Source organism: Cheilinus undulatus, linkage group 5 (genome assembly GCF_018320785.1).
Source record: "Cheilinus undulatus linkage group 5, ASM1832078v1, whole genome shotgun sequence".
NCBI classification, from domain to species: Eukaryota; Metazoa; Chordata; class Actinopteri; order Labriformes; family Labridae; genus Cheilinus; species Cheilinus undulatus.
In genome coordinates, this window is record NC_054869.1 from 50,597,783 (window position 1) to 50,613,814 (window position 16,032).

Consider the following 16,032-nt stretch of genomic DNA (forward strand, 5'->3'; position numbering starts at 1 on the left):
TCAGTTAGCAGTTTGTCTATTCCTGATTGTTAGAAAAGCCATTTATCACTAATTTGAAATACCCACAATGCAACAGGGGGCATGGATAATGTAGTTTTTGTTGTTGTTGTTGTTGTTGTTTTTGTATTTTTGTAACACAGAATGAAACTGAGTAAAGGTAACAAAGTCAGGCTTAGTTATGTGGATGAACTTTGGAAGACTGGCTTATATTATTCATGTTTAAGAAGAAAAAATATAATTGTATTTTTAACAAAAGAAACTGACTACAAAATTTACTTATGTCAGGCTAGAAACCTGGATTTTTATTGTAGATATCACAGATTAAATTCAGTTCAATTTACTTTTGCCCAGATTCATTTTTCATGCTTTAACAGCATAGTTAACAGTATTAACCAGTGGGAGGGAGTCATAAATGGTATCATTTAAACTATTGTGTTAAGCTGTATTGAGAGTGTGAGCTATGTTTAAAGCTCAGTTTATGTGGAATTGCATGTATTTAAAAAAATAAAGTTAAACAAAGATTAGTCTTGTTGAATCTACTTGAAAATGAATGTAAATTTCACTTTGATTTTCTTGTTCTTGAACTATAACAGTTGTAGTTTGTACAAACATTAATCTGGCTAATCTACCAAAAGAAAGTTTGAAAAGAGTTTCCTGTGTGTTTCTAAGTAGGTTGGGCTGAATATTTTTATCAGTCTAACTCTTTTTAACAGTTTAAGCCACCTGATGAACCATAAGAACCCTGTAACCCTGCAGCATTCACATCCAATTTAAAGAACCCATGAAAATGAACCCATGAAGTCAAACAGCTTCAGTGTGTTGATATCATTCTTGTCTTTTTGTATTTGATTGTGTAGGGCATTGGTTCTCAACCTTGGGGTCAGGACCCCATTGGGGGTCGCGAGACACAAAGAGGAGGGTCTCCAGATTCCCTAAAAAAACTAAGAATATTTTTAAATTACACTGTTGCAACTTTACACCAATTTTGCCAAATTGTAACCAGTTGTCATCATTTTTCCCCACAAATTTGAACACATTTTTGCCATTTTAACACTTATTTTTGCCATTTTAATCCCTTTCCACTGCTCTTTTCTGCCTGTTTTTGCCACTTCTAAACCAATTCTTGCCACTTATGCCTAGTATTGCCTCTGTTGACCCATTATTCCCACTATTAACCCCATTTTACCACTTCTTATGCCAAATTTTTCCCATTTTAACCACATTTCACTATCTGATATACTCGTCTTTGCCAGTTTGACCATTTTCTGCCAATATCTGCCTTTTTTCTGTCTCAGGTAGCACTATTTTGCCAGTTTTTATCAATTTTTCTTCCATTTTAACAGATTTCCAACCATTTTTGTCAATTTAAAGCCTTTTCAGCCACTTCTTAATTCCCTTTTACCACAATTTATGCCCATTTTAGCCACTGTAACCCATTTTTTCCTTTTGTAAATTATTTTTTGCCATTCTTCTATAATTTTTTTTGCCACTTCTAACCTATTTCTGCAACTTTTAAAATCCAATTCCACCAGCTATTCCACAAGTTTTGCCATTATTAACCCATTTTTTAACCCATTTTAATTCTTTTTTTTAGCATGATAGATTTACATTTTTTAAGCTGGCTTTATACTACACAAATGATTTGAAGAAGAGATTTGTTTCATTGATAAGAGTGGATATTTTTTCACATTAAATATATAACATGGATATCACAGCTTAACTTTACAATGGACCAGAATTTTGTTGACCTCCGTGGGCCCCTGGTTTGTCTGGGCCCCAGGAAGCTCTCCCCTTTATCTCCTCTTTTGGACTCTTGTCTCCACATGACTATTCTTGAATGTGCATAGTTGTGTTCAACCACCTTCAGGTGCAGTGGGGGTCCCCGCTGTCTGGCACCTTTATTTAGGGGGTGACGGGCTGAAAAGGTTGAGAACTCCTGGTGTAGCAGAGGAATTTTCCAAATATTTTCCTGAATATTTAAGTTAAAGAAGGTAACATTTACCAAAATTGCACCAGATAATAACTTTGCTACTATTGCACCTTTGAAACGTGATCTTTAGAACACAAATAAAAAATACCCAATCAGATCTCTGAGAAAAATACATAAGGCGACTGTTTGTAGTTATTTTTTATGTGCATTAGCACATAAGAAAATCCAAGTAACATTAAATTACCTTTTTCAGTAGCTTGATAAAAACAAATCTTTGTTTAAACAACTTTCTTTTCTTTGTAATAAATGCAGCTTAATGTAAACTTGTAAAATCACCTCAAAGTTTCAAATGATTATTGGATTCAACAGAAGCATTAAAGGGGACATATTTGACCCTGTTAAGACAAGTTTATACTGGTTTCAGAGGTCCCCAAAACCTCAATATCCTGTTTGTTTGTGTCGTAGGCAGAAGGCATAATGAAGCTGTGGTCCAGTTCTAAAATCAAAATGTCATCTGCATAAAGCATCACTTTGTGTTCAGTTGTTCCAATATGTATTCCAGGAAAGTTAGGATCTTTCCTGACGGCAGCAGCCAACGGTTCCAGAGCAAGAGCAAAGAGGTGTTGTTCTTGGTACTGGACATATTAGTAACTGATCCACGACAATGCACCTTCAATGGCTCCTTAATTCACCCCCAAAAATCAGGATATCAAAGAAAATTCACATGTCCACATGTTAGAATGGTGCTGAAAGCCACGTGCATTGTCATGGCATGCTCGCCCATACAGCACTTGTCATGCATTTGTCCAACTTCATGAAACCTGAGTAGTAACCCACCATTCTGATAGTCTTAGTCTGTGGTTTTTGTAGCTCCATTAATGTGGTTTCCCCTCTCATGAAGCGCTGTATGTGGACCGTCTGCAGGGATCTCGCTCTGTGGCGGTGCGGCCTTTGCCAGCGATTGTCCCTGCTGGATTAGGTTGTGGGTTTGGTTACAGGCTTTTTATTGCCTGATGGACCCCAACAGTGCAGGACCGTCCCAGTGAAAACTTTTTATGAGTGAGGGCGACAGGTTCAGGACACATATGTGCCACTTATGATGGTCACCACCACAGGAGCTCTAAAGCCTGTCAGCATTAGGAGATAGCACTCAAAAAGTCAAAAGTAAATTTTAACATTTTCATGTGACATTTAAACACATCATAAAATATAGAATACAGTCGTCTAATTTACTGAGCTTACCTGAATGCATCATATTTTCCGTCTTCAGCTCCTAAAGTTCGCTAATTAACTTCAATTTTGCCAATTCCATCGTGGGTTTCTACACTGGATTAATATTGTTAACAAACAGGACTGTCTCAAAGGTTTGGAGCACTTTTCAGCATTTATCTGAGCAGCTGAAGAAGAAAACTGTCCTGAAGCAGCTGAACAGGGAGGTATGACCATGGCTTGATCCCGTGTTGTTTTTAGCATCCTTGCTAACATTAGCAAAGATGTGAGGACTACGGAGGGTTTGAGTTCTTTTAAATCAAGGTTGAAGACACACCTGTTCACTGCTGCCTTCGACTAAAAAACTTCAAACTTCCTATTTTCTCTCAAACTCTGTACTGTAACTTTTACTTTAATATGTGTGTTTTTTTTTTTAAATCTTTTTGGGGTTCTATTTGATGTTTTTATCAGCTTGTACATTTTTTAAAATTGTTTTAAGTTAAGAGCTTGGAGCTCTGATAAAGATCCGGTATTGGCCAGAAATGTGAAACTGTCTGGGACAGAATCCAGTCTCCGGACCAAGGTTGTTTCTGGCATCCGGGATAGGTCAGTAACATGAAACTGTCTGGGACAGAATCCAGTCTATGGACCACGGTTGTTTCTGATGGTTGGAAACGTAGAATTGTCTGGGACAGAATGCGGTCTACAGATCAAGGTTGTTTCTGGCATATATGTAAAGGTATTGGCCAGAAACATGAAACTGTCTGGGACAGAATCTGGTCTACAGACCACGGTTGTTTCTGGCATATATATAGAGGGATAGGTCAGTTATGTGAAACTGTCTGGGACAGAATCTCAGTCTCTGGACCATGGTTATTTCTGATGGTCAGAAACGGGAAACTGTCTGGGACAGAATCCGGTCTTTGGACCAAGGTTGTTTCTGGCATATATATAGAGGGATAGGTCAGTTATGTGAAACTGTCTGGGACAGAAACCAGTCTCTGGACCACGGTTGTTTCTGACATCCAAAAAAACCCAAAACAAAACAAAACCAAGAAACAGAAAGGAACCCATGTTTTTATCTTTTGTGGGTCTTATTTGCTGTTTTTATCACCTTTTACACGTTTTATTTAAAATGTTTCCATTGTGTTTCTTTTTCTCTTGTATTTTAAGGTCCTGTGTGAAGCACTCTGAATTGCCTTGTTGCTGAAATGTGTTGTAAAAAAATAAACTTGCCTTGTCTTACGGGAGGAAGTTGTGGTCAAACTCAGTCAAATGATTAAATGGTTTCAAATGGTTAAGGTTTCAAGATTAATCACAGTGTTAAGGCTTTCATATTAACAGCCCTGATTTATATATTTAATTTCCCCCAGAGTTTGACAACAAAGGCCTTTTTTTTTAATTCTTAAAGACTTTTATCTTAAAGAAAGACTCATAAAAGTTAAAAATATAAATGAGAATAAAAGGCAAGCTCTGGGATACAGAGGTATTACTATGTTAACTTTAGAGCAGTGGTTCTCAACTGGTCCGGCCTCAGGACTCACCAGTCTGTCCATCGACAGATCGCGACCCAAGTTTCCTAACAATTTTCAGCAACTCATGTTTAGTTAAATGAGAATGTAAGAAGATGGATGCAATAAGGGGAGCTTAATCAGTTGAAATTTTGATCAAACATTTAATTTACCCAATTTCTCAGTAAAAGAGGGTAAAATAAAAAGGTATCGATGCATGTCCAGTAGGGATTTCAAGACTTTCCATTTTTTTCAGACACCTAGAAGCAACCCACTGAAAACTGCTCTGCGACCCACATTTGGGTCCTGACCCACCAGTTGAGAACCACTGCTTTAGCGTAATACTAAAATTCTTCTGATATAGACTTACACAAAAAATTTTTTGTCTTTGATTTGAAATAAAGTAGAACGCACGCTGTTGTATATGAATGAAACTTAAACATTAGAGAACATATTTCTATGTTCATGTTTGTGTATCTTTTTGACTTTGTGTCGTTCTTTTCATTCTCTTTTGTGTTCTATAATTGAACAAATCTCTGGGTTTTAGTCATCCTCCACATAGAAAAACATCAAATGATGAAAAGTTCATTTTTTCATAAACACAGCAGCAACTACTGTGCCTATTTTTGGTGTTAACTGTAGACTTATTTGTATAGTAGCTTGATATTCCCTCAAAGTTAAGGCCTTCGGGGGAGTAATCATGAGGAGAAACAGCGTTTTATTTTTCACAGAAACAAAAATAGCATTTTTGCCGTGAAATCAGAAACTTTCCCACACTGGACCTTTTGTTTCCTGTCATTTCTGTGCTCTGATACTTACCTAATTCAGAGGTTATTCTCGATAGCAGCGAGTGGTACTGCCGTTGATGCTCCAGTCTTTTTCTGGCAGAGAGGCAGGGGAAAACCCAGCATGTCCATCAGCCGGCTTCAAAGAGCCAGTCAGTAATCTGAAACAGGCCTGAGAAGGGTGGCAAACAAGACCCCTGGCTGTTATTTGTGGGCTTGGCCCAAAGGCTGTGTGTGAAACCTGTCACTGAGGATAAACCCGCAGATCTCCACTGGGTCCCTGCCCAGGAACATAGTCTTCCTGGCAGAGCCCTCCTTTACTGGATGGACCCTGCTGGGTGTGGGGATAATATAAACAAGGCAGGAGCACCCATTAGTCTACGAGGCCAGTAAAAAGTACTCACCCCCTTGGATGTTTGACCCTTTCATTGATTTTAGAAATCTATCATGGTCAATATAATTTGGCTTTTTGACCAAAACACTTGCTTAGATCAGTGATACTCATGGCTGTTTCATGTCATAATTTTAAATATTATTCCCCCAGAAAACCTTTAAAACGGGACACTTTTTTTTGGCCTTTTCACCATTTTTGCCACTTTTCACCCATTTAAACTACCCATTGCCATTAAATACCACTTTTTCCCCACTTTTTGCCCATTGTGACACTTTTTTTGCAACTTTTACTGATTTTTTTCACCACTTCTGTCCCATTTTTGCCCCTTTTCACAATTTTTCTCCCAACTTTCACCCATTTAAGCTGGATTTTGTCATTAAATACCACTCTTATCCTAGTTTTTGCCCATTTTAGCTACTACTTTTTTCCACTTTTAGCCCTTTTCGCCCTTTGTCACAATTTGTTTGCGATTTTTTTCGCCCATTTAAGCTATCTTTCGCCATTAAATAGAACTTTTTTCCTACTTTTTGCCCATTTTGACGCTTCTTTTGCCACTTCTTTCTCCTAATTTTCACCCATTTAGGCTACCTTTTGTCATTAAATACCACTTTTCTTGCTTTTGCCCATTTTAGTCACTTCCATTTGCCACTTTTATCCCATTTTTGCCCTTTTTTTTACCATTTTTTTGACACTTTTCACCCATTTATGTTACCTTTTGCCATTTAATACCACTTGTTTCCTCCCTTTTGCCAATTTTTGCCATTTGGACCATTTTATGTCACCTATAACACGTTTTTTTTTTTTGTCACTTTTCACCCATTTTTTGCTACTTTCTGACCCCTTTCCTCCCCATTTTGCCATTTAGTATAAAGACATTTGTGTCTGGAAGGTTTGTCAGTATTCCTGGCTACCATGGCATTGTGAAGACAAAGGAACACTTCAAGCAACTTGGAGATAAGGTTACTGAGAGTGTAAATCAGGGGATGGATACAGAAAATTTCCAAGTCGCTGAACATCAGTTCAGTTAAATCCATCATATAAAAAATGGTAGGCATATTGCACATGTGTAAATCTGACTGCTGCTCTGAAAGAGTTCCAAGCTTCAGCAGCTGAGATGGGAGAGGCTCTGCAGACAACAACTGTTGGCCAGGTTCTTCACCAGTCAGAGCTTTATGGGAGAGTGGCAAAAAGAAAGTCACTGTTGAAGAAAGCTCAGGTTCAATCTGGACTAGAGTTCACCAAAAGGCATGAGGGAAACTTTGGGAAAGCCCTGATGAGACCAAAATGGAGCTTTATGACCATCAGACGAGACGCCAAACACTGACATCACCACAAACACACCAACCCTACTGTGAAGCACGGTGGTGGCAGCATCACGCTGTGGGGATCCTTCTCTGCAGTACAGAGCTCAATCCAATGGAGAAATTGTGCCAGGACTCAAAAAGGGCTGTTCATGCCACCATCCTCATGCACAGACTCAGCGCTGTGATCGCAGCCAAAGGTGACTCTTCCAAATACTGACTTGAAGCAGGCGAGTATTCTGGCAGTCACTCGTTTTATGATACATGTAATTAAATTGACATCACTTTGCAGAAATCTATTTTTTGACATTAAATAGTTTTTTTTCGTAATTTGCACCAAACAGGATGAGACCATGGATCAGTCCCATGACCGGTGCGTATACGTTCATGGGCGCTTGCTCTATAAACCTGCACCTAAGAAATTCAGTCTTAGCTCCAAATGTCAACCTCAAATGGCACTAGAGCAGAGCGGGTCACACTTTTTCACTCAGGGCTTGTTTGACCAGTGTAAGTGTTCCTTAGCACACCTCCATGGCCCTGGTACAGATGGAGGGGGTAGGCTCCAGGAATCACGCCGCGGCACGGTTCAAAACGGTTTCCTGCATGTTTTATCCCCTTTGTGCCACTTTTTTTATCCATTTTTGCAACTTTTCTTGCCAGTTTTTAAACCATTTTCACTGCTATTTTTTTACGTTTTTGCCACTGTTAACCCATTTTTGATACTTCTTTATCTACTCTTCCTGTTTTTTTTTTTTGCCCCATTTTAACCTCTTTTCACCACTTTTCCTGTCCATTTTTTGTCCCTTTGTGCCACTTAACACCAATTTTTGCCACTCTCTAACCCCTTTTCAACACTTTATCTGTCCATTTTTGCAAGATTTCTGCCAACTTTAACCCTATTTTGTTTTTCTTTTTTTTACTAATAATGGCTGGCAAGTAAATTTCTATTAAAAAATGATCAAATGTTAAGTCATTCTAAAATTATTTCAATATTAAAGGTTTTTGGGTTGGATTCAAAAGCTGCAGACATTTAGGCTAAAGCCAGCAACATCTTTTTTTCCTCTTTTTCTGAATTTAATGATCTTCTGGGGGCCAGACAGAAAGCTTTGGGGGGCCTGATATGGCCCCCAGGCCACCAGTTGATGATCCGTGTTTTAAAGTAAATGTAATTCTTTAACTTCTTCGTGTACTCACCAACAGTGGAGGCCAAAAAAAATCATAGAATAATAAATGAGTGGCAAATCAACCAGCCTGTTTTCACACTCTTCCTGCATGAACAGTACTGTGATAGTGTGTCCAGCTGCTCAGCGCTGTGCTGCAGGAACGCTCCCAGGCAGGGCCGCTCAGTGTTGGTCAGAGGAGAGTGCTGCGCTCCTGGAACGCAGGGCAGACGGGGTATGTGGAGGTTAAAGAGGCTCTAGAGCAGGGGTTTCCAAACTTTTTTCTCCCAAGGCACACCTAAAGTCAAGCCAAAATCTCAAGGCACACCATATTCATATCTATACAAAATACACTTTTGAATAATGTTACAGTCAAGGTGGCCCCTAAGGGTGGGATAAAGGGGGGAGAGCTTTCTGATTCCCAGCCAACTGGGGAATCACAGAGTTGGCAACAGGTGCCTGGAAGGTGGCAAAAATGAGTCAAAAGTGATGAAAAACATGGCAAAATTGGGCAATAACTAGCAAAACAGAGTAAGGATGGGCAGAAATTGGCAAAAAAATGGCCAAACAACAGGTTAAAAGTGGCAAAAACATGTTTTAAGTCTCAAAAATGTAGAAAAAAATGGGTAACAAGTGGCCTCACAGGGTAACATGTTGGAATAAGGTGGTAAAAATGGGTTTAAAGTGACAAAAAAGGGCAAATCTGGGAAAAAAAGGTGAACAAAAATAGGCTAAAATGGGCAAAAATGGGCAAATAAGGTGGCAAAAATGGGTTGAAAGTGTCCAAAAGTTGGTAAAATAGGTTACAAATGGCAGAAAGTGGCAATATAAGTGATTTAAAGGTATTAAAAGGGATTATAAAGGGGCAAAAAATGTCCAAACAATAGCAAAAATGGGCTAAAGGGTAGCAAAATGGGTTAAATGTGGCCAAAAGTTCCAAAAAAGTGGCAAAAATGGGTCAAAAGTAGTAATAAGAAGTGGCAAAAATGCCACAAAGCAGCAGATTGACCACTCGAAGTTGTCAAAAAAAGTGGTCAAAGTGGGTAGAAAAAATGGTCAGCTTGGTTAAAAGTTGCATGAATTAATGATTTTAACACTAATTTCCACCCAATAATAGCTTGCCATGCTTTTCAGCTCTTAATGAGCTAACTGTTAGCCAGGATGCTAGCACCAACGCCACCAATCCAACACTTAAGCACTGAAATCACAGTTGGGGAGGGCCCATTCTCAGGGTTTTTCAGTACTTGTAATAAAGTTGAAGTAGTAACGTATGGTTGTACAAATTCCCACGGCACACCTAGACTTGCCTCGCCTCGCCACACCATTTGAGAACCACTGCTCTAGAGGGGCATGCATGCTCCTAATCAAAAAAATGTGCATCTAAAATCATATAATCAGCATTTCACTCTGAAACAAACTCAATGTCTATTTCTCTCTCTTTGTCCAGAATCATAAGAACTTTAAATAGAGACTGAATGGGTTACTTTTGCCCGTATGGTGACATGCTGCTGGTGTGGACAGGCAACATGTGAGCAGATTTAGGGAATATTCCACTGAGCACCTCGTGAACCAATATTTTTCCACCTTATTAATACTTTCAAAACTCTGTAAACACAATAAGAGCTAGTTGTATCATTAAGCATCACTTATGTAAAATCTCTTTGAGATTCTCTTTTGCTCATTTGCAAACTTGAGAATGTCTTAATATTTTATACGTTTTCCAGCAAACATCTCCCCGCTGACTGGAAATCCTCTGCAGACGGTCACTGGAAAGCTTCCAAACATGTCTGGCCGTGCCGTCTCCCCGACACCTCTCATGTTTGGACAGTTGAACGTTGATGAATGGCCTGATGGTAACGGGTGAGTGTGAGCGAACACAGTTTGGCTTCAGAGGTGGGAAAAATGTAGTTTACCAGCAGAGCAGAGGAGCTGAAGGAGACAAAATATGAGCCCGTATCAGACACACAGAGGGCAGACTGGAAGAAGAGCAACATATACACAGTTTTAGGCATGTTGAGCGCTAACGGTTCTTCACAGGTCCTGATGTTCTACAACCCCGGGGTGAAGAGAGGAGGGAGGGCGGCCAGAGTCAGTGTCGACACATTTGACATGATCGTGTGTCGCTCAGCAGCCAAGGTCGAGCTTAACGGCCTTTCTTTTTTCTGGGCCTTTGCACCCCTGGTAACACGCCCAGCAACCACCAAGAGTTTTCAGGTACTTAGAACATACACACAACAACCAGGGGGTTGTGGTAACCCTCCTACCCGCCCTAACAGTACTCTAGGCTATGTTGAAGTGCCACATCTACCCATAACTCCGCCCTTAAGCTGTGGTTTTTGTTTTGTTTTCATCAGATTATTTTCCCATGCCCTTGGTAATGTACAAAGACATCCAGAGCATGACCTGGGTTGTGTCTATCCTCCTTTCTGATGGGGTTCTCAAATGGTGTGTCAAGGCACACTGGTGTTCCCTGATACAAGTTTAGGTGTGCCGTTAGAATTCTCAGGACCACATGCTGTTACTATAACGATACGATAACTAAAGTTACTTTAACTTGTTTTAAAGAGGCTGTTTTGCATAGATAAGAATATTGTGTGACTTGAGATTCTGGCTTGATTTTAGGTTTAGGGTAAATAAAGTGTGAGAACTACTGCTCCAGGTCAGTGGTTCTCAACCTTGGGGTCGGGACCCCCTTGGGGGTCGTGAGACACTGATAGGGGGTCACCAGATGTGTTAAAAAAAAACTAAGAATATTGTTAAAATTACACCGTTGCCACTTTACACCAATTTTACCAAATGTTAATCCTTTTTCATCGCCTTTTAATAACAATTTTTACACATTTTTGCCACTTAAAACATATTTTTTGTCCAATTTAAACCCTTTCCATCACTTTTTTCTGCCTGTTTTTGCCACTTCTAAACCAATTCTTGCCACTTTCTGCCTACTGTTGCCTCTGTTGACCAATTATTACATCTATCAACCAATTTTTACACCTCTTTTTGCCGATTTTAACCACAATTTTTTTTGCCGGTTTATATCAATTTTTTAATCAAATTCCACCCAATTTCCACCAGTTTTTTTTTTTTTTTTAGTTAAAAGCCATTTTTTCCACTTTTTAATCCCCTTTTACCACTTTTTCTGCCTGTTTTTGCCACTTTAACCCATTTTTGGTTATTTTTACCACTTTTATCTGATTTTTTGCCTCTTTTAACCTGTTGATTAGAGGTGGAAATGTGTGTGCCCAAGATTCATTTCCTACATATTTCCTCTGATTCTTTATGCCTGCACATAAAATAAACTTAACATGAACAAATGCATTCGCTCGCATGTAATTTGGTAGAAGAGGAGGCTCGAGAAAAGGACGGTAAAACTGGCGTGTTTATCACTCCGATAGTCACATCTGTTTAGCATGGACGCTATCTCACTGAATCCAAGTCATAGGCATAGTTTACAATAACTGGCATAAAAAGGGAGTAACATTGAATTTAAAAAAAAAAAATTTAATTGGCAGGGTTGAAGAAAAGATTTGAAGCAGTGAAAGTAAAAAAGAAATGTTGAAAAATGATTATTTTATGAACGGTTTTCTGTATGTCCAGAATATAGACAAACAAGGACAGATGGAGCTAAAAAATACAAGGGAACGAGGGTTAATCACCTCTTACACCATGTTTTGTCATTAATAACCAATGTTAGAAATTTTTCACCCATTTAAATGATGTTTTTAACAGGAGTTACTTTCATTTAAAGAAGGCTATTTACCACACAAATACATTTTAAAAAGTGTGTCATAAAATATGTGTTTCTCTGATAAGAGTGGTTATTATTCAGGTCAAATATAAAATATGGTTTTCACAGCTTAACATCACAATGGATCATGATTTTCCTGACCTCCATGGACCCCCAGTTTGGCTGGGCCTAAAAAACCTCCTCCTTTATCCGCCCTTATGGACGGCCTTGTCTGCACATGACTGTTCTTGAACGTGCATGTCTGTGTTCAACCACCTTCAGGTACGGGGGGGTCCCCGGTCTCTGGCACCTTTATTTTGGGGGTTGTGGGCCAAAAAGGTTGAGAATGGTGCTCAGGGGCATGGTCATTAATTAATAATTAAGAAATATAGTTGTTTTACACTTTTCTAGTCTCTTAACCCCAAAGAGATCCCATCATATTTAAGATGAACATTTTCATAATGCAATCTCAGTTTTCACTGGGGTGATTTTAATCTTCTACTTTATGTGTGTTTATTTTGTTCAGTAAAAACTATATAGTATTTGCTTGTCTTTGTCAGTTTCAAACATAATTTAGGTTGAGGCTATTCTGCACAAAAAGCAAACTTTACTCTTAAAAAACAAACAAAAATCAATGTGATTTTTCCAGCTCCAGACTCCATGAATCAGTTTTATGTGAAAGTAAGCAAAGTAAGTGGATGAGAAAGAGCAGTGAGAGGAGGAGGCAGGAGGCCCCCAGGAATCAATTTTGACACATTAGAACTATTAGCTTATTGAGAGGTGAAAGATGGATTGAATGGGTGTTAAAGAGAGCTGTGACAGTAAAACAGCCTCTCTACTGATGAGCATTGAACATCTGTTATCAGTGTGAGGCTCCTTTTAAAGGTGAGGGATGAAAGATGTTTGGTCAAACAGGTGAGAAATTGGAAGGTTTGGACAGATTATATTCTATTTATTGTAACGATCTCTTAGTCAGCATAAATGGTTAAGAACAACCTGTAGAATCTGAATACATTTAAAGTAGCGCTGTTAACATTAATGTGTTAACACTTGTGATTAATCTTGAAACCGTAATGCCTTAAAAAATAATAAATCAATTTAATCATATGACTAAGTTTGACCCCAACTTGCACCCGTAGTCCTTCAGCACAGACGTTCACAAGAGGTGAAGAGGAGCCCGACACAGGTCTGCTTAATGGCAGTTTCCTTTTTAAAAGCTGGAGAATATTCGTTAAGATAAAATCAAAACTGTGGGTACATGCTGCAGTGATGAACCGTCTTTACACCGAAGCACAACGACCCTGAAGTTCCACTTTCAGGTAAAGCACATCTTTGCTAATGTTAGCAAAGATGCTAACACCAACACGGGATCAAGCGTAACAGAGAGAAAGACAGCGAATTGTAGCGAGAATACTCACAATGCTGGGAGGAATAGAGGAATATTCACCCTCTGCCATGACTTCCAGTCAACCGGTGAGACCATGGGTGAGACTGTCAGTGCATCTGTTGGCACCAGCAGGCAATGCTTCCACCATGACAGTCCACACGTAGCCAAGTCAATGCTTTAACTCACCGTGTTTCCACCCCACCAGGGAGGGAGTAATCGGTGAATGCCGTGGTGGGGGGCACATGGGGACGAATCAGGAATGTTTTTAATGGATTCTTCACTATTGGGAGACAGGGCTAATGGCGATGGTCTGCGCTCACTGAGTGCTTTTCTAGTTTCATAAGTGTGTTGAGTCCCTCCAACCAGGCGTTTCACACAGCTTTAATGGCAGCAAAGATATTTATCAAAAAAGTCTTAAAAATCGTAAATGTGCAATAACTAAACATCTGTGACCAATTGTGCTGGAGTCTTCGCTCACTGGAATTGTTTTAAAGACGACACCTCTAAGCACTTTCACTCCAAAAACAATGAATCCTTCTGTCTTTCCTTCTAGCTTACTCTACAACTAAAGACGAGTGCATCTTACAGGATAATTAACGGACTCTGGCAGAGTGTTACTAATTTTCTCAAGTAGCCCTTCACAGCATAAAGAGGTCCATCTTTTGTTGTTTGCATTTACAAATGTGCTCAAACCCACACAACTTCCTGCTGAGTCAAAAGCTAGAAGCTGCTCCTTTTTTCCAACTCGTGCAATTCTAACATCTGAAAGATCTGATGAAGCAGAATTACATTCCATGAATATTATCATATAGATTTTTGGTTGTGAAAACTATAGTTTTGCAGGGGTCTGGTCTGATGAGAAAGTAGTGAGAGGAGAGTTTTAATTAAGAGGATGTGTTCTCCTTCATGTCAGCACAAAAAGCTGACAGAATGAATAGCCTTAACTAAGACGCCGCTATATTTCACCCCACCAGCTCTGGTTCTGTTCTCTCAGGCCTGTTGATTTTAATAGTGTGAATATTTATGTCCAGAGGTGTTTGCCTGTTCTAACTGTCTGCACTCTTTAAGCAGACACAAAGGATAGTTATTGTCTGCTTTAAGTGGTCATATATTAACAGAAGCTCGTCTTGCCAGGGGAGGCATTAAGGTCTCCTCATTATTTAATCATCCACTGCTTCACACTGTCGGCTTGTCAGGCTTGACTGTAGGAGGCTGGACTCACCCAGTAAACTGTCTCTATTGTGGGTGTAATTTCAACTCAACTACACTGGGATCCAGCTGCTCTTATCATCAATGATGATGGTGCACATTCTGGTTATCATATCAACAAACTGTCTGCAGAGCCTTAAGCTTTAAAACCCTTTGATCACAAAACACCATCATGGGAAGGAGAATCCTGCAGAAACTGTGAGTTAAATGCTGGATTCTGGGAAAACTGACCCAAACTGGACTGCTGTGTTACGACCTGGTGACCTGGCATGCGCAGCTACCTAGGAATAACGCGAAACATGGCGACTATAGACATATAAGTACTCGACTTTTGTCGTTTTTGAATAGAAAACAACTCACTGCTGTTCTTTGTTCTTCTTTTAACAAAGAAATGTTGTCAAGTTCTGATAAAACTGGCGCTTTAGCAGCATCCATGCTAATCTCTTCCTCCATAACTGTACCCCCTCTTGCCGCTGCTTGTTTACGTCACGACTCTGTCGTGCCTGAAAGTACTGCCCCTCGTTGCTGATTGGTCCTCTTACTTTCTAACCGGGCACAAATGGTTCAGACGGGAGCTTAACAAGATGGAAAAGTGAAAAACAAGGAAATGAGCGTATCCATCTGCTTTGCAAGGTTACTAACAATCGGCAAGTGACTCCTTTCCCATCGCCAGCAGATGAGCTGCATGGCTGTTTTTTCTCCTCAGGTGTGTCAAGCTGATGTCAAGCGCACCAAAACACAGCTAGGTAAACAATGGAAAGGAGCATGGAAGCCATGGACATGGAGGTCAACTGTTTCAAAATATACAAACTCAGCGCAGACTGAACGACATTCGAGCGCTGATGGTACAAAGGCGGATGGAATTTCAAAGTCCAAAAAAACAACAATGCTCGTCCCTCAGCTGCCGGCGTCCTTTTGTTGTCCCAAGTTACGGGTGCGATATTATGACCTAGGCACGTTATGCCAGAGTCGTCCCGCGTTCACCCGGGTGTGACATTCTCACTGGAGTCGATCGGAGGCCAGCCGATAAAAACCCGTGTCCATTGCAGGGTCAGTCGACGCGGGTCTGAAAGCCGAGAGCCTTTCCCACTGGCGACAGGAGCAGATTGTTAGCATGTTTAAACGGGTTTTTCGGCCAGTAGGAAAGGGGTATTAGTCTCTTCTTCGAAGGTCGACAAAAGGTCAAGAGACAGGCTAATAGCATGAGTGCTTTCTTCAATGCACATTGTAACATTTTTTTAATTTGAGAGGATCTTATTTCTCCTGAGTGGGCGTGGCTTCAGCTCATTAAACAGACACGCCCACACCATCCTGGAGCAGATTTTACTGCCTCATATTTCATGATTTTGAAGCTTAATTTTATAAACTTAGAGATGTTTTATTTGATTGAAATTTGACCCAGGGGTTTATAACACAGTG